The sequence below is a fragment of the Hyperoodon ampullatus genome (genome assembly GCF_949752795.1).
Source record: "Hyperoodon ampullatus genome assembly, chromosome: 2".
Lineage (NCBI taxonomy): Eukaryota > Metazoa > Chordata > Mammalia > Artiodactyla > Ziphiidae > Hyperoodon > Hyperoodon ampullatus.
In genome coordinates, this window is record NC_136915.1 from 74,636,401 (window position 1) to 74,659,073 (window position 22,673).

Sequence of the window (22,673 nt, forward strand, 5' to 3'; positions counted from 1 at the left end):
CTAATTTTCCTTCCTGAAATCTGACACTTCAATTTTAAATACCTAATTTCAGCTTTGAATACATGATGCCTGTTGGTATATCAAGCATTTCATTTTCAGGTGCACTGACAAGCAGAAATACCAACTTTTATTCTCAGTCACAAAGCATAAAGTTCTTCAACTTCTTTTGCAAATATCTGACCCTACCATGATACACTTTTGCATTACACATTTTTGTAAGTCACTGTCAATAAACAATAACTAACATATAGTAAATGCTTACTAAGTACCAGATACTATTCTAAGAACTATACATCTCTTAACTCATTTAAAGTTAAGAGCATATGTACCCTACAAATGCTTTAATACTTGAATAGGTTGAAAGAAAATGCACAAAGAAAAAGGTAAGACAAGAATGCATTTTATCTAAACAAAGTTGATGTAGCAACTTACAAATCCACTTCCTGGACACAAAAAAATGTTTGTTTTGTTATTTGAACATTATTAAGTATAAGGAACACATACATCCATGAAAAATGAATGCTTTCGCAGTCACCATTATGGAAGCTGTTATTGAAAACTAAGAAGCAAACTAAAGATTATGACAAGAACTAGTAAATTCTTATTTAAATGCAAAGGCAACTAACATATTATATATTTGAAATAAATCATTCAGATATTCTTTTTGAAGCAATTATATTACAGAAAAATCATACTGAAAAATAATTATAATAAATAAATAAGCTTCCTAAGACCAAAATCAAAACAAACAACAATAGGAAAAAGCATACCAGAAGACTACTAAGTATATCGACTTAATACAATGGAAAATATAGACCTTGTTAATAAGCACACAAAAAATATTCCAGTCATCATGACATTAAGCATAACAGATTTTGACGTCAAGTGGCAAAAGCATTTGTAGGTTAATACTCACTTTTTTGTACTTTCTAGAAAATATACACCAGACACAATCCACTACATAATATCAATATATTTCTACTAAAATTAGAATACTTATGTTTGAGATATTTATCTGAATCAAACTGATCTGCTATACCTGCCCTGTAAGTCACTGTGTAAGGTTTAAACTTGAATCTAAAATATTTTTTAAGGTATTCAATCTATATTCTTGAGGCTGTTCAGTGAAAGACAATTCTATAATTCATTGAAATAACTGCATGGGTAACTCAGCTCCTGATGATAAAAGTAGTCATTTTCCTCTCTAGTAAGCAGTGTTCTCCCTTTTTTTCTCAGTCATATGCTATTCTATTGTTTGACAGAACAAAAACAAAACATAGTGTTTTCTACATGATATGAAAAGCGCTTATTTAGCACAGTGCCTAAAACATAGTAAGCACCACAAAAGGGTTAGCTATACATTATTGTTGATGTTGTTAATCAAGGAAACCAGACTTGTATCAAATGCCTACCATATTCCACACATTGCACTATAGGCTTCACAATCAGGCATTTCAACATACACTGCACCAGAGGAGGTTTAAAAAAATACTTATGCCTATACAATACTAAGGAATAAGCTTAACTACGGACGTGAAACTTGTACACTGAAAACTACAGAACAGTGACAAAAGAAATCCTAAAAGGGCCAAGTAAATGGAAAGACACCCCACGTTCATGAATTAGAAGACAATACTGTTAAAATAGCCACACTTCCCAAAATGACTTACAGATTCAATGCAATCCCTACCAAAATCCCAATGACATTTCTTACAGAAATAGAGAAAACAATCTTAAAATTCATATGGAACTACAAAGGACATCAAAAAGCCAAAACTATTTTGAGAAAGAACAAAGCTGAAGGTAACACACTTCCTAATTTCAAAATATATTACAAACTTAGAGTAATTATAATAGCATGATACTGGCGTAAGGCTAGACACATAGACCAATGGAACAAAAGAGAGTCCAGAAATAAACCCACGTAAATATGGTCAACTTATCTTCGACAAGGATTCCAAGCATAAACAATAGGAAAAGGATAGTCCCTACAACAAACGGTGTTGGGAAAACTGTACATCAACATGCAACAGGATGAAATTGGACCCTATCTTAACACTATATGCAAAAAAATCAAAATGGATTAAACACTTAAGTGTAAGACCTGAAACTGTAGACTCCTAGAAGAAAACAAGGGAAATGCTTCATGATAGTGGTCTTGGCAATGATTTCTTGGATATGACACCAAAAGTACAGGCAACAAAAGCAAAGGTAGACAAGTGGGACTACATCAAACTAAAAAGCTTCTGCACAGCAAATGAAACTGTCAAAAGAGTGAAAGGACAACCTACAGAATGGGAGAAAATATTTGCACACCATATATCTGATAAGGGGTTAATAGTCATAATATATGATAAACTCCTTCAACTCAATAGCAAAACAATAAACCAATTTAAAAATGGGCAAAGGAGATGAATAGACATTTCTCCATAGAAGACCTGCAAATGGTCAACAGGTATATGAAAAGATTCTCAATATCACTAATTATCAGAGAAATGCAAATCAAAACCACAATGAGATATCACCTCACACAATTAGACTGGTTATTATCCAAAAAAAAAAAAAAAGATAACAAGTGTTGGTGAGGATGAGGTGAAACTGGAACCCTCTCACATTGTTGGTGGGAATGTAAAATGGTGCAGGCACTGTGAAAAACAGTATGAAGTTTCCTCAAAAAATTAAAAATAGAACTACCATATGATCCAGCAATCCCACTTCTGAGTATTTATCCAAAATAATTGAAATCATGATTATGAAGAGATATCTGCACTCCCAGGCTCATTCCAAGACATGGAGACAACCTAAATGTCCATCAGTAGACGAATGGATAAAGAAAATGTGGTGTATGCACACAATGGAATATTATTATGCTTTAAAAAAGAAAGAAATCCTGCCATATATGACAATATGGGTGAACCTTGAGGATATTATGTTAAGTGGAATAAACCAGTCACAGAATGACAGATATTGCATAATAATATTTTTATTAGGTGTCTATAATAGTCAAACAAGGAGAAACAGAAAGAAGAATGGCAGTTGCCAGGAGCTGAAGGGAGGGGAATATGAAGAGTTGCTATTCAAAAAATATAAAGTTTAAAAAAAGAAAAAAAAATACTGATGCCTGGGTCCCAGCCCCAAACATTCCAATTTAATTGGTCTGAGATACAGGCTGGGCATTGAAATTTGTTAAAGGTCCCCATATAATTTAGACATACAGAAAAGTTTGAGAACCACTATTTAAATAGATGTGTTGTTTCGTTTGATCCTCATAGATTGTTTTATTAATTCCATTTTACAGATGGGAAAACTGAGATTCAGAGAGATTCACTAACTTGTCAAAGACTTGGACAGGTCTCCTCAACTCTCAAAACCTTTGAACTATACAATGTTGTCTCCTGAACTGCAAATATGCTAAAGCCATCGGTCTGTTTCTCACAATCTTGAAACCCTGATGAGAAAAAGCCAAATAGTTCCTTTGTAAACCTGCATATTGGGTATGAAAGGGTCCTCCCTATGAATTCTGAACTCTACTACAGGTTTTTGCTTATTTGTTTTTTAAATACAGACCATGACCTATAGAGGGTCATGAAATCAATTTAGTGAGATTCAATCAGCATTTTTAAATGAAAGAATAGAATAGATGAAAATATAAGAGAGACAGACTGCATTGCATGTAGGAGGAAAAGTAAGTACTGAGTCTTGACATTTTTCTTTCTGGTGGGGGGCAGGGGGGAACGCATGGGTGTGTTTGGGTGTATGTATACTCTGGCAAGAAATAAATTGTTATTTCTTCTTACCATGAGTTGCAGCCAAATATGTTTGAAAAATATTCTAGCTAGAGATAAAAGCATGAGATAAAAAGATGATCCTGAAAATGGTATTCATTTTCTAATTTGCATGCACTTAACCTGTGTTTTTCTCTAATCCTGGAATGTTCTCCTTCACCACCCAACATTCAAGCACAGCTTAGATGCCCTTTCTTTTCCTTCTATCTCTTAGGCAGAATGGTCTGTCCTTCCCATGAGCACTGTTACAAAATCTACCACATTGTATCATATTTTTAAAGTATTTGATTTAAAGTTCTTTACTGGAAAAGGCAGTGTCTCTCATTCTGAGCAATATGAACAAAACACAGAGCCTCATATATAGTAGAGCTTAATGTGTTTGTTTGGTTTTTTTTAATTAGGTTACAGCAACTCTGCATTATTTTACTCATGAAATTTTGGTGATACAAAATAAAAATTAAGAGTGAATCACATCTTCCATCTTTCTAAATAATCACAAATATAGTTACTTTAATAACTGGCTTATCGACACCTAGTCTACATGATACCCTTTCTCTGCCAAGGATTACATCAAAGAAGCAGGAAGACAAACTCTGAAAGTATCTCTATTGCATTAGCCTACATTGTTTATACCAGCCTACTCTCTTATCTATTTTAATATTAAATAGACTTTTCCAATTTCTGTTTTCATACTTGGTTATTTTGGGGGGTTTTTTGTTTTTGTTTTTGTTTTTGCGGTACTTGGGCCTCTCACTGCTGCGGCCTCTCCCGTTGAGGAGCACAGGCTCCGGACGCGCAGGCCCAGCGGCCATGGCTCACGGGCCCAGCCGCTCCGCAGCACATGGGATCCTCCCGGACCGGGGCACGAACCCGCATCCCCCGCATCGTCAGGTGGACCCCCAACCACTGCGCCACCAGGGAAGCCCCCATACTTGGTTTTAATTAAACAGATTTACTGAACACTTACCAAACAAAATACACTAAATAGGTTATGTTTTGTTTCCATTTACAAATGGTAATGGGGAAAAAAAACATTTTTACTAAAAGGCAAATCAAAACGAAACAAATAATGATTTATTCTCTCTTAATCTTAAATTCTTAACTCCACCAAACTCTTTTTGTCATCTATGTTCATCTAAATAAAGGTATTTTATCATGTCTTTCACATTTCTTAACTTCATTGAAATACTGGCACTATTTGATTATTCAAAAAAAGTCTTTTAGGGCTTCCCTGGTGGCGCAGTGGTTGAGAGCCCGCCTGCCGATGCAGGGGACACGGGTTCGTGCCCCGGTCCGGGAAGATCCCACGTGCCGCGGAGCGGCTGGGCCCGTGAGCCATGGCCGTTGAGCGTGCGCGTCCAGAGCCTGTGCTCCACAACGGGAGAGGCCACAACAGCGCGAGGCCCACATACCGCAAAAAAAAAAAAAAAAAAGTCTTTTAAAAATATACATTATATATATAAATGTATATACAAATATACAAATATGTGGTTTTAATATCTTATATCCCTGACCAGTCAAAAGTCCAATATTATCACAGTGATCTGAATAATTAAGACATTTAACAGATATCATTCACCATATCTAGTAAGCACCAGTTAATAGAAACTACAGAAATTTAAATAAAACAGAACTCAAATTTATTTAGCATTAGAAGAAAGTAATTTAAAATTATAATAGGATATAAATGAGAATAAAATTGGAAGAATGCCAGAAAGCATACTCCCTAAAAATCTATTTTAGGAATCCACGTGAAAAATTCTGCCAGTCTTTCTGCAAAGTTAACCTTCAATATTTCTAGTTACAAACTTTTGCAATCTTAAAACGTGAAGAAGAAAATCACATACCATTCTTTGGTTTCAAATTTTGGGCCCAAATCAAATGGCTTTATGACCTTCTACTTTATGCAGCTTCACCGAACATTATGCGCCCAACTATTAGAATGAACAGCCAGCCATGGCTGGAGCTGACTGGCAGACAGCATCGCTGATTCATCTCAGGAAGAAGCAGGCTGCAGCACCCACAGTTCTGATGATGTCCAAAGAGGGTAAAGTAATGGTCATAAGCCAAGTATTTCCTCTTGGAGCACAGACAGAAGGACTGGAAGTAGACAAAACTCTGAGCTCACTACATTTGAATTTCAATTTAAATGTGGTTCCTTTGGGCCAGAAAAGGGCAGTGGGGAGGTAAAAGTAATAATTTGCAGAGCTATACTGTGATCCCAAGATTGGACAATTTAAGTATGTTTTTAGAATACAGTAACGTTTTCCTGTTTCATGTAAGTTCATTAACAAGTTATATGACTATTTCACCTATACTATGCTAAGTATTTAGCTTGTACTTTATAACCTGGAGGTAACCTATAACAAAAAAAAAATGAATTTCCTATTTTCCTCATTTTAGTCCATTAGAACTTATATAACAACTATCTCACCTACCAAATATATACCTAAACATTTTAGAGTTAAAATAATAACCCTTCATCTATTATACTATACAATCTGAGACAACTGCTTAAGAAGACCATTAGGATAAAAATGATGCAGATACCAGTCATAGAGATTGAGTTACAAATGTGCCCTGGGGACTATATGCACCAGAGAAGCTTTTCTTTCTCAGCTTCCCAGTCCATTTATCTGACTCCTCACAGATCAGAATCCACTAATTAGAGGAGATGGACTAATGGACCCTAAACCAGAACCACATCCAAAACTCAAATGAGACAGATAAATTATAGTCATAGAAAGAAAGGAAAGGAAAGGAGAGGAGAGGGGAGAGGAGGGGAAGGGAGGGAAGGGGAAAGGGTAGCCCTCTTATTTACCCTCTAGAATGACATCCTGCAGATTTTCCATAATATAGAGAAGAAACGCTCTTTGCCAAAAATTAAACATTCATCTAGTTTTCCTATGAGAAACTGCAAATCTCAACCATGAAAGCAAGACTAATAAATAGGTAGCATAAATCTAATAATTATTTTTATAACTGATTTTTGTAACTCATTGTATAACTCATTTTTTAAGGATCAGTTTAAATCAAAATTAAATCAAACTAAACAGAAGACTTTCTAAAAAAGCAAGAGGTGTTTTGGTATTTGGAAAAGGAAAACTGAATGATAATTATAGTGTAATATATTATTATAACACATAATACTATATATTAATAATCATTTATAATTAATAATAGATTATGTTATTTTTATATGTTACAAATAAATAAGCATTTATTTAAACCCCAAAACTCTAATCTGGCAGTGAGGAAAATGGAAATTTCTAATATGATGGAAATTTGGCTATGTTATAATCAAATTAGTTGCTTAGAATTTCAAAACAATCATTGAGGCTAGGATATATAACTGAGTCTAATTCATTCTTTAGCACATGTTAAAAGTACCTAACTGACTCCAAACCTAAGATCATGACCTTCCCACTGATTTAGTCTGGACAAGAAGGATGGGCCCTCCTTTCTCTTGTGGGCCCTGGGAAGCAGAGAGGAGCCCGTGCTCTAGCTTCAGCCGCCTGCAGACATCACAGTGAATCTGAGTTAGTCCACCGTGGGCAGCCCCAGAAGGCTTTAAATGATGTGGAAAATGTGTACAGATTGTAGGACTTACTTAAGGCAAATTCTCAAGGGATTACTAATGAAAGAAAATTATACTCAAACGCTCAAAAGATTTTTAAAAATCAAATACCCATTACGTTGATATGATAGTTGACTTTAAAAGACTACTGCTAAGGAAGCAAACCAACCTAAAATGCTCATGCAATTACTACAAACTAATTTTACTCCTCTATTCAAAAAAGTCTGAGGCCTAATTCAACTTTTGCTAGGTGAGAATTTTCCAAACCCCAACAATTTTTTTTTCACTTTCTCTCGATAGAAACTTAACTGATGGTTTAAAAAAATATTTTGGTCTGAAGAAAAACATTACACTTCTCTGCAGGAGAGGCGGAAGTGGTAATTCCAACTATTTTATCTCTACCTAAAACTGTTCTAGCTGAAATGGGCATTTGGAGCCACATTCCATGTCATAAATTTAGGACTTCCAACACCTACTCTTCTGTGTGTTGGAACAAATGCAAAATTGATTTTGGAGGAGATTTAAACCTGTCTAAGATCATTACTTTAGCCCATTTGCTGCAGAGGAGCCGTGGCCTTCTATTTAGCTACATACATTTGGTAAAGTCCTCCTATTAATCGGTCCAGCTGACTCTCAAATCATGGAATTCTTTACTTGACTGAAAAGAAATAATAGCAGGTAATTCTCAGGGAGCAAAACCTCAAATGGATTGCTCCTTAACATCTCAGCTAAGAATAATAATATGTATGAAGGAATTCCTAAAAGATATGCAGAACTTTCTTTGAGACACTGTAACATCCATTCCTAGATTAAGCCAGATCATCAGAGAGCTACATACCTGGACCACACTACACTGTTGGTCACAGCCACCCTATAACAGAAGAATAGTTATTATTTATTGAGCACAGACTACAATCTTCACCTATATCACAATGGTCTCAAGGCAGATATTATTCTCATATTAGAAAAGAAAATAATCAGATCTTTGGAGGTTACTTCCCCCAAAGACACAGATCCACATCATGGGACCATTGAAGGACATTATAAAAAATAGCCCAAAGAATCCTACTGAATTCCACTGTAAGGATGTTGAAGACATTTTGCATTACACTATACTGAATCCACTTTAAAAGAAACTGTAGCATAAATTTCACTTTGGATTCTACATAGGAACAACTTTGTTCCTCTTAGGCAATTGGTTTGTTTTTCTCTTTGATTAGCTTTTCAATTAATCATTAAACTTTCTGTATGTCCCTCTTTGCCTGGAAGTTAGAAAACTTGAATTAAACGTGTGCCCAGCTCTCAGTGCTTTGCGACCACCTAGAGGGGTGGGATAAGGAGGGTGGGAGGGAGATTCAAGAGGGAGGGGATATGGGGATATATGTATGCATATAGTTGATTCACGTTGTTATACATCAGAAATTAACACAACACTGTAAAGCAATTATACTCCAATAAAGATGTTAAAAAAGAAAGCGTGTCCAGCTCTAATAAACATGCAGGATTTCATAACATGGATTCTGTGAGCTAATGTCTCCCCCAGCTCACTTCATCTTATTTTTTCCCTCACTGATATTCTAAGATTTTTTTATCATCTCATCTTGCATGTTCATTCTATTACAAACTAGGTATCTTCAAATGGTATTACCAAAATCTTATAAAAACTCTACAAGGTGTACATTTTACTATATACAAATTATACTTCAATGAAGTACTGGGGAAAAATACAAAAGAAAAGCCATTTACAATAATCAAAATCAAAAGACAGTAATGTAAATATTTCTTGTACTATCTTTTAGTCAGTTCTTGGTAAAACATTCTAAATTACTTCATCCTTGCATAAGTTATAACTGAATTAATATTATAATTTGTAACTTAAAATATAGTTATATGTCTATATAAGACATTTGTTAAAGTTAGGGTGGAGATAATTTTGAGGGATTTCATTTTGTGAAGATTACATTATGGACTTCTATTGGTCTATTTATCGTATTTTTTCCTAAGAGATTAGCATACATATCAATGAATTGATGTGGAGGAAAAAGCATCTTTTTGTGAAATAAAAATACTAGCAGAGAAAGAGGAAAATGTGCACGTGTAACAACTTGTTTAAACCAATGCCAAGTGTGAGGTGCATATGCCCATGCCTCTGGCTTCACTTTTCTCCTTGCCTTGGTCATCTTAGTAGTGCTTCTCAAACTTTTGGTGCTGGAACTCTTTATGCTCTTTCAGTTTTGTTGAGCTTTGTTTTTGTAGGTCATATCTATCAATATTCACCTTATTAGAAAGTAAAACTGATAAATGTTTAAAATACTTATTCATTCATTTAAAAATAACAATAATAAAACCATTACATGTTAACAAAAACATACTGTATTAAAAAATAACTATAGTTTTTTTAAAAGGAATGAGTAACATTGTTTTGTACTTTTTCAAATTCCTCTAATATCTTTCTTCAGGAAAATAGATTCTCATACCTGTTTCTGCTTTCATTTTGATAAGTTCTTCTGGTTGAAATATATGGAAAAAATTGGCCTCACAGAGATATGTAGTTGGAAAAAGGAGTATTTTAATACCCTTCTCAGGTTATTATAGATATTTGAATTTGATACAACACCAAACTCAACAAGCAGTAGTTTCTTAGTACCACATGAGGCCAGTAATATTCTAACAACCAAAACCAAATAAAGGAAGCACAACAAAAAGGAAACTACAACCAATATCTCTCCTGAAATTAATAGCAAAAAATATTTAACAATGTTGGCAAATCGAATACTACAATAACCATGTATATGTATGTGTGTTTGTATGTGTGTATGTATGTGTGTGTCATGTATACATGACCAAATGGGATTTATTCCATGTATGCAAGGCTGATTCAATATTTAAAAAATTAATCAATACAATATACCATATCAATAGGCTAAGGGAAAAATCATATGTCCATATCAATTGTTGCAGAAAAAGCATTTGATGTAATTTGATACCCATTCAGGATAAAAAGTCTCAGTACACTAGGAACAAAGGGGGGAAATGCCTCAACCTAATAAAGAACATCTACAAAAAAAATAGAGCTAACATCATACTTAATTGTAAAAGACAATAATTTTTCTCTAATATTGGGAAGAAGGTAAGGACGTCCACTCTCACCATTCTTATTTAGCACAATACTAGAAGGTCTAGCCATTGCAACAAGGCAAGAAAAATAAATTAAAGGCATACAGATTGAAAAGAAATTGTTTCAGTTTGCAAATGACATGATTGTCTACATTTAAAAAAATCAAAGGATCTACAGTTCTAGATCCAAAATGTGAGTTCAGTAAGGTTTCAGGATACAAGACCAACACAAAAACCAATTGCATTTCTATATATTGACAGCAAAGAAATGGAAACAAAAATTTTTAATGCAGTATCATTTACAGTTGCTCCAAAGAATATGAAATACTTAAGTATAAATCCAACAAAACATGTGCAAGATATGTGTAATTAAAATTATGATATTTTGATAAAAGAAATCAAGGGAGATGTAAATACCTGGAGACACATATTATGTTCACAGACTGGAAGAAGCAATGTATTAAAGATGTTAATTCTGGACTTCCCTGGTGGTACAGTGGTTAAGAGTCTGCCTGCCAATGCAGGGTACATGGGTTCAAGCCCTGGTATGGGAAGACCCCACATGCCATGGAGCAACTAAGCCCATGGGCCACAACTACCGTGCCCACGTGCCACAACTACAGAAGCCTGCGTGCCTAGAGCCCGTGTTCCACAACAAGAGAAGCCACTGCAATGAGAAGCCCTAGCACCGCAACAGAGTAGCTCCCACTTGCCGCAACTAGAGAAAGCCAATGCACAGCAACAAAGACCCAATGCAGCCAATAATTAATTAATTAATTTTTTAGAAAATGTTAATTCTCCCTAAATTAATGTACAGGTTTAACATAATTCCTATTAACATATTAGTTAAATTATAGCGACAAAATTCTACATTAAACAGATTAAAAAATGGATCTTCCAAAAAGAAAAAGTTCATCAAAATTAAGTTTAATTTGTTAAATAATTACACCAGGCATCATAATTGCAAAGTCTCAAAAAATCTCATGGACTTCAAAGAATAAAGAGAAAAATAATAAACAGCAACTTGAAACAATTCTATCAATACATTTTTAAACTGCTAAAAATAATCAGTGCTACACAGGCAATAAAAGCAAAACTACACAAATGGGACTACATTAAACAAAATTTTTGTGTACATCAAAGAACACAATCAACAGAGTGAAAAGGCAACCTATGGAGTGGGAGAAAATCATTTATCTGATATAAAGAATTCCAACAACTCAACAACAAAAAATCAAATAACCAGATTTAAAAATGGGGAAAGGACTTGCATAGACATTTCTCCAAAGATGATATAACAACAATCCCATTTCTGGCTATATATCAAAAAGAACTGAAAGCAGGGTCTTGGAGAGATATTTGCACACCTATGTTCATAACGGCACTATTCTCAATAGCAAAGATGTGGAAGCAACCCAAATATACATCAACAGATGAATGGATAAACAAAATGTGGTGTATATACAATGGAATATTACTTGGCTTTAAAAAGGAAGGAAATCCTGTCATATGCTACAACATGGATAAAACCTTAGGGCATTTTATTAAGTGAAATAAACCAGTCACAAAAAGACAAATACTGTATGATTCCATTTATATTAAGGTATCTAAACTACTAAAACCCATAGAAACAGAAAGTAGAATGGTGGTTACCAGAGACCTGGGGGAAGGAGAAAGGGGAGTTGTTGTTTAATGGGTATAAAATTTCAAATTTGCAAGATGAGAAAGATCTAGGGATCTATTTCACAACAATGTGAATATATTTAACACTACTGAACTATACACTTAAAAATGGTTAACATAGTAAATTTTATGTTATGTATTTTTATCACAATAAAAAATACAGAACATTAACTGAAAGAAAAAATTGTTGCATTTGTGGAATGCCTACAAAATATCAGAAATCACCCAAATAATTACATAAATCACAGTATTTACACTATTCTGGACTGGACTCTTTTCTTCCAGAAAACATGAATATCACTTGCATATTACCATAATATATATAGTTATAACAAGGGGAGAAATACTCTTGGATTACCATTAGGTAATTTTACTTGGAGATCTAAATATCTATATTCATAGGTATTGCTGAGTGTATTTGTTTAATTTTGTTCTCAGTAGAAGCTATACTTTAGGACCCTCACTTCATCCTATATTTATTATTCTGGTTCCTTATGAATTCAAAAACAAAATTCACAGATATGCTTTCAAGCACATTATGGAAGTAAGTAGGCCATACTATAACTAATGAAAAATACATTTAACTTTTAATTCCTTAGTCAAGGATGAAAATAGCTCTCAACACATACCCAAGATACATTTTTAAAAGAGAAAATGCCTCCTATTCCAAAATGACAACCTCCTAACATATGTAGCAGCAAACTTTTCTTTCTGCCAGAAATGCCCATTCGGCACTGATTTCTGACAAGTGAAAAAGTTTTCCACATATGTATAGTCCACTTGATTTTAAGAAGCACTGATCCCTCCCTTTAAAACTTTCCTGAATATTAAAATGTATGTTTTCCTTTAATTTTTGCAGCAAGTTCCAGAAATAACTTGTTTAAATTTTCCAAAAATAATGGATTGAAGTATGTGTGTGTTGACTAAGGGTGAAACTGACATGGACTAAAAGTAGACATCAGAGATTAGGAAAAAGTATTCAATGGATTTGACGAGTTATTTTTTTTTTCTCAAATACTGTAAAAGTAGTAAAACCATTAAAACTATCTAATAAATGAATGAAGGTCATCCTCTTGTTTACATATAACAGTAAATAGTAGCACCTATTGTCAAAATTAGTATAAAAGGGGCAGCTGTAAACCAATTTCTAATCCTATGATGATTCGGCATGCATTTTGCCTGTTTTTTTTTTCCCTCTGCCTAGCTCGATTTTTCACATCATTAAAACGGAGGAAGTAATATCTGTCAATCTTTAGGATTCTAGATTGAGAGATGCTAAGTAATTAAATACAATATTATCATCTTGGATGTGATCAAACCTACAGCTAGATGAAAATGTCTCCATCTGGTTTCATGTGAACTAAGCTGATTGTAGAAAGTGTTCAATTTATATCTTTCCTCTCCATAGAGTAGCTAGCACATATTTGTTTGGGTAACTGCAGACAGACCGATTCTAAATATAAACTGAGACGTGTGCTAAAATTATTGTCCTGATTTTTCAGCAATCACTATGAATGTCACACATGATTACAGATTTTATTTATTAAATACCTGGAAAAAATATATTTTAAATAATAGCAATGACAAAATTACACATGAAAATCTTCCCATCAAGTGCAATGATGCAAATTAAATCCACAGTTCCTAACTTTTCCTACCAATACACCACACATACAACCATTCATATCACAAAGCCAGTCAAACACAGTACTAGAATCACATCAATTAGATTTTACCAAATTTTAAGTGGGCTCTCTTCTCTTACAAAAGAAAGACAGTACTACCTTAAATGAGAAGTATACCTAAACAGCCCTAAAATTCTAATCCAGCAAAGAGCATAGAAATAATCTTGAAGCTGCTGCCTGGCTTACTGCTGATCCATCTTCCAAATCTACAAATGCTCACTTTACTTTAAAAAGTCAACTTCACTGCAAATAAACTCACAGAGGAGGGAGGAGAATTTTTATAAAAACAAGCTACTGCCACCTTGCTGAATTAGATGTGTCACCAGTTCAGACTTTGCAAAGTAGTGGGTAAAAGAGATAGAAATGTTCAAAATAATCTTTTATCAAACATAATGTTCCATTTCACATAGCTACGCAGAACAAAAATAACACAGAAGTTTGGAAGCTCAGGTGCCATAACACAATTTAGAAAAACCAAACAATGTGGACAGTTCAGCATACCCGGTGGACCAAAAATATCATCAATTTCAAAAGAAAGGAGTAATCAGCCCCAGGGGAGACGCAGTGACCACTTGATCACCTAACTCTAAACCTTCAAAGAAGTCAAAGAAACAAAGGCCAACTAGTTGCTTACAAGTAAGAAGTGAAAGAAAAAAGAGAAAATTGGATTTATCACTCAACTCTCAGAGCCTAAACAATCCCATTACCTTGGCTTTGTCAACTATCGTGTGTACCATGGGTGGGAACGTGTTAGGTAAATGTCAAATGGGAACTAACGAAATAAGAGTAGTGGAGAATAAATAATAATAATAAATAATTTAAGTTTTTAGCTTTAACTTAACCCTAGGGAAAACTGTTGACTAAGCCCAGTTGAACTTTGACAAATAATGCCTGGGAGGAATTGAAATAGACTTACCACCTTCTAATAGCTTAAGCAAACTGTTTTAAATAGCAGGTCCCAACTAAGCACATGACAAATTCTGCCCAGAATATTACTCAGCCTACCTCAGTGCCCAACTTCCACCAGAAATCATCTGTCAGGTCCTAAAAAGACAGGGCCTATTTTTGGTTTGTAAAGTGATGCTTCAGTTTTCATTGTTTCCTTTCACATCTTTCCAAACTGATGATATATTCCAAGTACCTGCCTCTCTGCTACCTACTTGTGCCCTCGAGGCACTTTCATATCCCTAACTCCCCTTCCACTGGTTCTCAGAGACACTTCATGGCCTCCCTGCCTCAGTGGCTCCCTGGCCTCAAATTCCAAGGAGAATGGGGGCGGGATCCAGAGGAAACCCAGGTGAGAGCCTGGGGAAGCAAGGCAGAGGCCTGGCCAATGTACCTGTCCAAGGAGGTAGTGTCATGTAACCCTACAACTGGTGGGATACTGAAGCACACTGTCTCTCCTCAATGAAGGGAATTTCCTCTGGTTGAGAAATACTGGGAACAAGAGGAGGGGAGCACCCGAATGCCGGCAGGGGATGTTGGAAACCTTAGGCGACTCCCCAGCGGCTGCTGTTCTCAAAGGCCATCTCTGGCAATGTGCACGGGGGAGAGGGCGAGAGTCTTCAATGTCCACCAGACACTCTTGCACCTTATAACCTGGGCTTCTGCTGAGAACTGAAGGAGGTCTGGAATTCCTGCGCGTATCTATGTGGATTCTCCAAATTAGAACGTGATAGTGAGTTCATAAGCCTTGCACTGCCGGAATACTGAAGCTGAGACCTGGGAACCTGATACAGAAGGGTGGAAGAAGTTTGAAAGAGACAGATATTGTGTGGAGGATAGGGGTGGATTCCTGAGGGAAGGGCACGGTAAAGGAGAGAGTTGACATCCACAAATACAACACCAGGACCAGAAAGTCATCTATCACACAAGTCCCTTCTCTGGCTACAAACTCGAGCTCACTCTCACCAAACCTGTCCTCCATTATTTACATCTTCTCTCTTCAGTGGCCCCAACTGCCTGCCTTTCTCCCAGTATCCATGATTTAACTAATCTTTCTAATCAAAAAATAAGTTTGCCTGAAATAGTATAATCTGAGGAGTCACAGACAGGAGTGTTATTAATTATTAATATGCAAATATCCTGTACTTAATATGCTAATGCTCCAGAGAGAACATACAGAATCCAGTAGAGTTTTAAAACTTGCATAAAATTTAGTCAAAGTAAGCATCACAAAAAAAATCTGTAACTATGTGTCGTAATGGATGTTAACTAGACTTACTGTGGTGATCATTTTGCAATATATACAAATATTAAATCATTATGTTATATACCCAAAACTAATAAAATGTTATATACCAATTATAGCTCAATTTTTTTAAAAAAAGTCAAACAAGAACTCATACCTTTTAACCCAGAACTTTTATTTCTGAGACTCTATCCTAAGGAACTAATTTCTAAAATTTAGAAAAGAGCTTATGAAAAAAGATGTTCATCACAGTGTTATTTATTATCATCAAAAATACAGTGACTATGTATTTGTATAACAGATTCACTTTGCTGTATACCTGAAACTAACACAACATTGTAAATCAATTATACTGCAATAAAAATTTTTTTAAAAATACAGTGACAATGAAGAGTGATTAGGAATTTATGGCACATCTACCTCATGGAAAATTATGTAGGCATTTTAAATGTTCACTGTCAAATTGTAATTAAGTGAAAATTACTGTTATAAAATTTAAAGTAAAAATGTATAAAAAGTGATATACACAGCATGATTAGAACTATGCGCAGAAAAAAGAGTGTAAGGAAACACATCAGTGTGTTAATAGTGGTTGTCTTTAGTAAGATTACGGTGATTTTTTTATATATTCTTAGTTTCCAAATTGTTTGTAATACTATAATAAAAGGGGGAAAGCTTTTAAAAAGGCAAACCTCCTTGGAAGAGGAAAAATCTTACTTGCATAGAAAACTTTCTGGGTTAGTACTTTTAATATCAGTACCCAGGAAATATGACATTTTCTCAAACGGCACTTGGAACAAGGAATATGGAGAATGTGAGCAAGAGAAACTTGGCTTGCTCAGTGACCTACACTAGTTCCCTATGATTACCCAATAAGGAGCAGATTTCACTGCCTGATACGCAAGGTTCTTCATAATTTGTCACCATGCATCCAAACAGTACATGACCACTTCTCTGCTGAACTTCTTCATCTGGCTTTCTCTTTCCTACTAAAAGCCTTCCCATCTCTCAGAGAGTGATTTAATACACTTCCATCCATGAAGACTTTCCTGATCCTCTTATGACCCTAGCCATTACTATTTCTCCTTCTTCTTAAGGTATTCATATGGCACTTAAGTCTGCACTCCATTTTTCCAGTATTAAGCCAATTCTACCTATTTGGTTAATTGCTCGTATGTAGGTAAATATTTTCCCAGCTAGACTTTTAGTTTCCCCAGCTAGACTTTTAGAATTTAGATGGTTTGCAGATAGTAGTCATTCGACAAACACATACACACACACACACACACACACAGAAGGGAAGAGAGAGAGAATACAGTTCTAAAGCCAAGTTGGTATTATATTCATACTCAGTGATGTTATCTAAATAAAGTGTGTTGCATCTGTTTTAAAATGTTCCTACTGACCCTCCAACGCTAGAACATGCACTTTCCTTTTTTGTAAATAGCAGTGGGATTGTATTTTGGCTTATTCATTTATACCAATTCTGCTGTCTCCTTTGGGATTAAACAGATTGGACCACAAGAGGCCTCACTGAGGTCAGGGTATGGTCTATAGCCATATAAAGAACAAAAAGAAATGACCTCCTAGAAATCAAACTTAAGACTCATCTCAAGACCCTACTTCTCTTAACAGCCTTGTCTGAACAACAAATGTAAATTTGTGCCTCCATTTTATCCCTTTAGTCTATCAATATCCTCATCAACTCAAAAAAGAATTCTCCAATGCAAATGGTTAAATACTTTAGAAATGATGGACTAAGATGACTATGTTCCTATCTGCCCTCATATACTAGTCCAGTACTTGGAGATAATGAGCATTTGTACTATAGCAACCTGCTTCCTGAAACATCAACAAGAGTTGCATATCTTAAGAGAAAATACATAAATCATAAATGAAAGCAAATCAAATGGCCAAGCAAGGAACAAAGAAAAACCTAGCATCCATTATTTTTATAGAAAGAGCATACAAGGTCAATATAACTGTTGACTCTGAAGGGCAGGGTAAAAAGAAATCAATACAGTTTCCCACTATACAGAGCTACACTTTGCTACAACACATGTTTTGTGTAAGAGTCAATGCTTGTCCAGATTCCACCACTAGCTAGCTGTGTAATCTTGAACCTTCTCTGTATTTCAGTTCCTTCGTCTGTAAAATGGAGCTATCACCTGCTATGCCAAACCACAAAGCATTCACCATCTATCACTGCCAAAAATGTGTTGAACAGCTCCTGTTATGACCTAGCTCTCCCATGCAGTGTGGTCCAGATACTACATTTTGGCATATGCTTTCTAAGAAAATAGTATATTTTTTCATATAATTCAAACAATGCTCCTACTTTTATACTAAAAGAATGATAATTCCATACACAGGAAGTTTACAGGTTGTTGCTGTTGTTTGAGATTACTTCTATGAAAATTAATACTATGTTTAATATGTAATAAATCATATACATGTACATATAACTTGGACACACTTGGATACACAACTCCTTAATACAGTGGAAGGTTCGTGGGCTTTGGGATCAGGGAATCTCATATCCAAATACCTATGCTGTGACCTTGAGCATGTAATTTAACTTCCCCGCTCTTCACTTTGCACATTTGGTTCTGAGTTGTTGTCATGATTTAATGACATTATTTATATATATATGTATGTATACATAAAGTGTCTAGGCTCTGAAAGTATTATTTCCTACCTCCCTTAAATCTTTTCCTACTATGTCAAGACCAATCAAACCCACTCTGAATGCAAGACAACTTGGATACTGCATCTTTCTCACACGTTAGCGGGGGATGCAACGCGATGTGAAGTTGAGCGAATGATGGCACGAATTTGGGCATCCAACCGAGGAAGGAATAGAGAAAATGACAGGTGTAGAAAAGGGCCCTAGACTTCACTCGCCTGTGCGAAAAAGACACACTGAATACTGCACCGCACACTCACGGAGGTCTGTACCGTGATGTGGGAAAAGGACAGAATCACAGAACAAGCCAGCAGGGAGCCTCTTAGCTCCCCCCACCCGACCTCGCCCGCCGGGGTCGTTCATCTGGAACCCAGAAGCTGAGGGGAGAGCAGCAACTGACCTCGCCCGCCCCCCCCCCCACCCTCCCCCATTCTGCCCAAATCTCTCAGGGCGCGAATGGTGCTGAATCATTAGCACCGACAGCAGCAGCTCCCCGTGCCGCTGCTCTCGCGGGGGCCAGCGTCCCCGGAGCAGTGACCGTCCGGGCGGGGGCCGACACCTCGGGGGCGTGGGGACAGGGAAAGGGGGTCAGGGAGGATCGGGGCAGCAGGTACTCACCGGGTTAAGGAAAACCCAGCCCGGGTCCTCGCCTCCGGGCTGCGGACGGTCCCTCCGCTGCTCCCGCGCGCCTCGGCTTCCCACCGCGGCCGCCCCGGGCCCGGCAGCCCGCGTTGAAAGTCGGCTGCTCCCCTCCGCCCACCCACCCACCCACCCACCGCCCGCGGCAGCCACAGCTCTGGTCGCCGGCGCTCGACCCGGAGCAGCTGGAGCAGGGGGCGCTGCCAAAGGGGTGGTGGCTACCGACGGGCCAGACCATTCGTGGGCGGCGACCGGGGGTGCGCGACGTGCGCGGCGGAGCGGGAGCGAGGGCGCCGGGGACGGCGACGGTTGGGAGGAACCAAGGACGAGGGGGCTCCTCAGCACCCCGCCCGCGCCGGGCGGGAGGGGCCAACCGGGGAGCGTCCGCTTTTCCCTACTGACGACTGAGAAGGTGCTTTAGCTTTTCCAGCCCCCCTTCCGGTTTGCTTTGGTCCTGCTCTGGGTTCTTTTAGAAGCCGGCAAACAGAAGACCTAGCAACGCGGGCGCCTGGGCGGTGTCCCCTCCTAAGGAGATGTGAAAGGGCGCTGGCCCGGAGCCCTGCCTTCGTGCCCCTGCTGCTCCAGCGCGGGCCCCCGGGGCGCCAGTCCTGCTGCAGAGCTCACCACTGATGTATTACCACCAAACAGAGCGGGCCGTCTGGAGCCCTTGAAGGGACTCTTCAGATCTTTTATGAAAGCATCTCTGTGGAGAAAAAAATAAAAGGGTATTTATCCAAGGCCAGCTTGAAAGTTAGAAAATAAAATCAAGTGGTTCCCCCATCCTGTAGGTGCTTTGTAGATACGGAGAAGTGAGCGACAGTTTGATATCCGTTTTCCTTTCCTCCGCAAAGGCTGAACCACAGCAGATGGAAAATGTAGATTTAGGAAACCGCTTTAATATATAGACCTATACAAGATGATTAAAGAAATGCACACCTATTTGAGGGTCATTGTTCACCATTTTACAGATTAGTGTCTTGGGAATGGGGAGGGAATCGTGCCTTCATATGAAATGAACTTTATGTAACTGGAAGCAGACGCCCCACACGTGACATCCCTTAGACTTTAGTGAAAGCACTTTTGTGGTCCCTGCCCCTGACACAACCAGGATGAAACAAGTTCCTGTCAGACCATGGTGGAGATGGAGACAAGTTTATTGTTCTCCTTATAGAAAGAAAAAAAAAAAAAAAAAGAATAGAGTTGGCAAAATATGATTTAAGGGAGAACAAGAAAAGGCACACCAAATTCTTCTCAAACAATATGAAATTCCACAGTTAAAAGCCGTTTTCTCTGGATTAAGGTTTTGTTCTCTTTTGAGTAACTTAACAAGACTTTTTAACATAAATTGAGTACCAGCTATGGACCAAACACGGGGCATGAGGGATTTTAGTTCCCCAACCAGGGATCAACCCGTGGCCCTGCAGTGGAAGCATGAGGCCTTAACCACTGGACCGCCAGGGAAGAAAAACTGGCCTCAGAGTTTGTTGTGCTGGGTTCACATATCATAGAATGAGTGGCAGACCAGTCATTGCAACCTGGAGTTTTTGACTAACGCCTTTCCACTAGAATGCCTCTGGGAAACACAGGCTAAGCCTTATCACACCCATGATTGGCACTTGAACATGAGTTCGTTTATCCTTCCCTTGTGAAAACTAGGTTTCATAGTGGAGAAAGGAATACTTCAGTATCTAAGTTGGACGTCACCCTGAGATTAGGAATAAGGATCAGAAAGAAGAAGCTAGACTTCATCCAGAACTAGACTGAAAACATCTATTTCAAAAACGCATGATTAGAGTCATGTGAAGGTGAGGAGGAATTCTTCATTATTTTTTTGTTAAGCACTATATGGCACTTTACACAACACTTAAACAATTGTTACTCTATTACACTTTACGCTATTATTCTTCCAATCCCAGGAAGGAGAAAGAGTTTTTTAATGGGCCTAATGTCATTATATACCTCCTTATATACCTTACTAGAATTTAAAGAAGTTAACAGGGCATTAACAACTTTCATATCACCTTAAAGAAGCTTTCTGAAAAATAAGAAATTAAATTGTTAACCTTATGTTGTGCCATTGTTATGATGTTGACTTTTGTTATAGATGTTCGTACATCAGTACCAGCACGACAGAAATCCCCTGAGCTCCACGTTGCTGAGAAGCCGGGGCACTAGATCCCCAGTGAAGCCAGGCAGCTGTGACTCAGGGCCAGGATGGCCTCTGCCTCAGAAATGTGTGATTCTTCTCTCCACGCACAGATGTTTCACTTTCAAAAGAGACAACAAAGGAACAATTGGAGTAGACAAGATGCCTTTTGAATTAGAATTCTCTGTCTGGTTGACAGGGATATACACAAGGAGGATAAGGTCTTTTGTGGGCCACCTGAGACCAAACTGGGATTTAGAACCTTATCATCTATAAACCTGATGGACTTGGCGACAACTCCAGCCATCTGTTCGTATACGTTGATGATCTTGGAGCATATGTTTGTGAATAAAGAAGGTTGGAGAAATTTTGTGCCAGAGGCCTTGGGAAACTGTCGAAAGGAATGGAGGGAGTGATGTTGTGCCTGCATTCCCTGCTCTCCCACAGAGTCTTTGAAGGGTTTTAAGCCCCGTGGGGAAAGAACTTAGGGCCAGAGACTGAGGAATCATTTTTGCAAATGACTGTGGGATTTCAGATTTAAGAAGTATTACTTTGGGCTCTGGTGACAAAGTATAGCACAGAACTGGAGAGAGGGTCATTCTCTCAACCCAATCTGCCACAGACCTCTGTGTACCTTGTCACCAGTAAGGAAGGGCTCTACCCAGAGAAGGCATATTCTCATAAAGGACACTAGTGCCCAATCCAGGGTCAAGATAACTTGATGAGGAGCACAGACCAGTAACACAGGAGTGCAATTGTTCCTGAGCGTCTGAGAGAAACAACTGAAGATTTCCAGTCCTAAATGGTGGAGCCTGGGTAGAGGGAGGTGATTGATAAAACTTATTTAGGCAGTGATATTAAGGTGAATTCATTTGTATTCACAAACCAGAATCACCTGGGGATGTTCAAATGATATTACACTTAAAATTATATTAATAAAAAGAGAGCTAGAGAGAAAGAAAATACTTAATGCCTTTGATAAAAGTACAGTGTGAGCCACACCACGTTGAAACTTGATTCAAGAATATTAAGTGCCTACTATGTGTTGGCCCCATAATAAGTTGTATGGTGACATTAACCTCCCAAGCTACTCTTGCTGAGAAGAGTATTTACTAGCGTTATTGAGGTAGGAGATAAATGGGTTCCAGTTGTATAATTTACAAC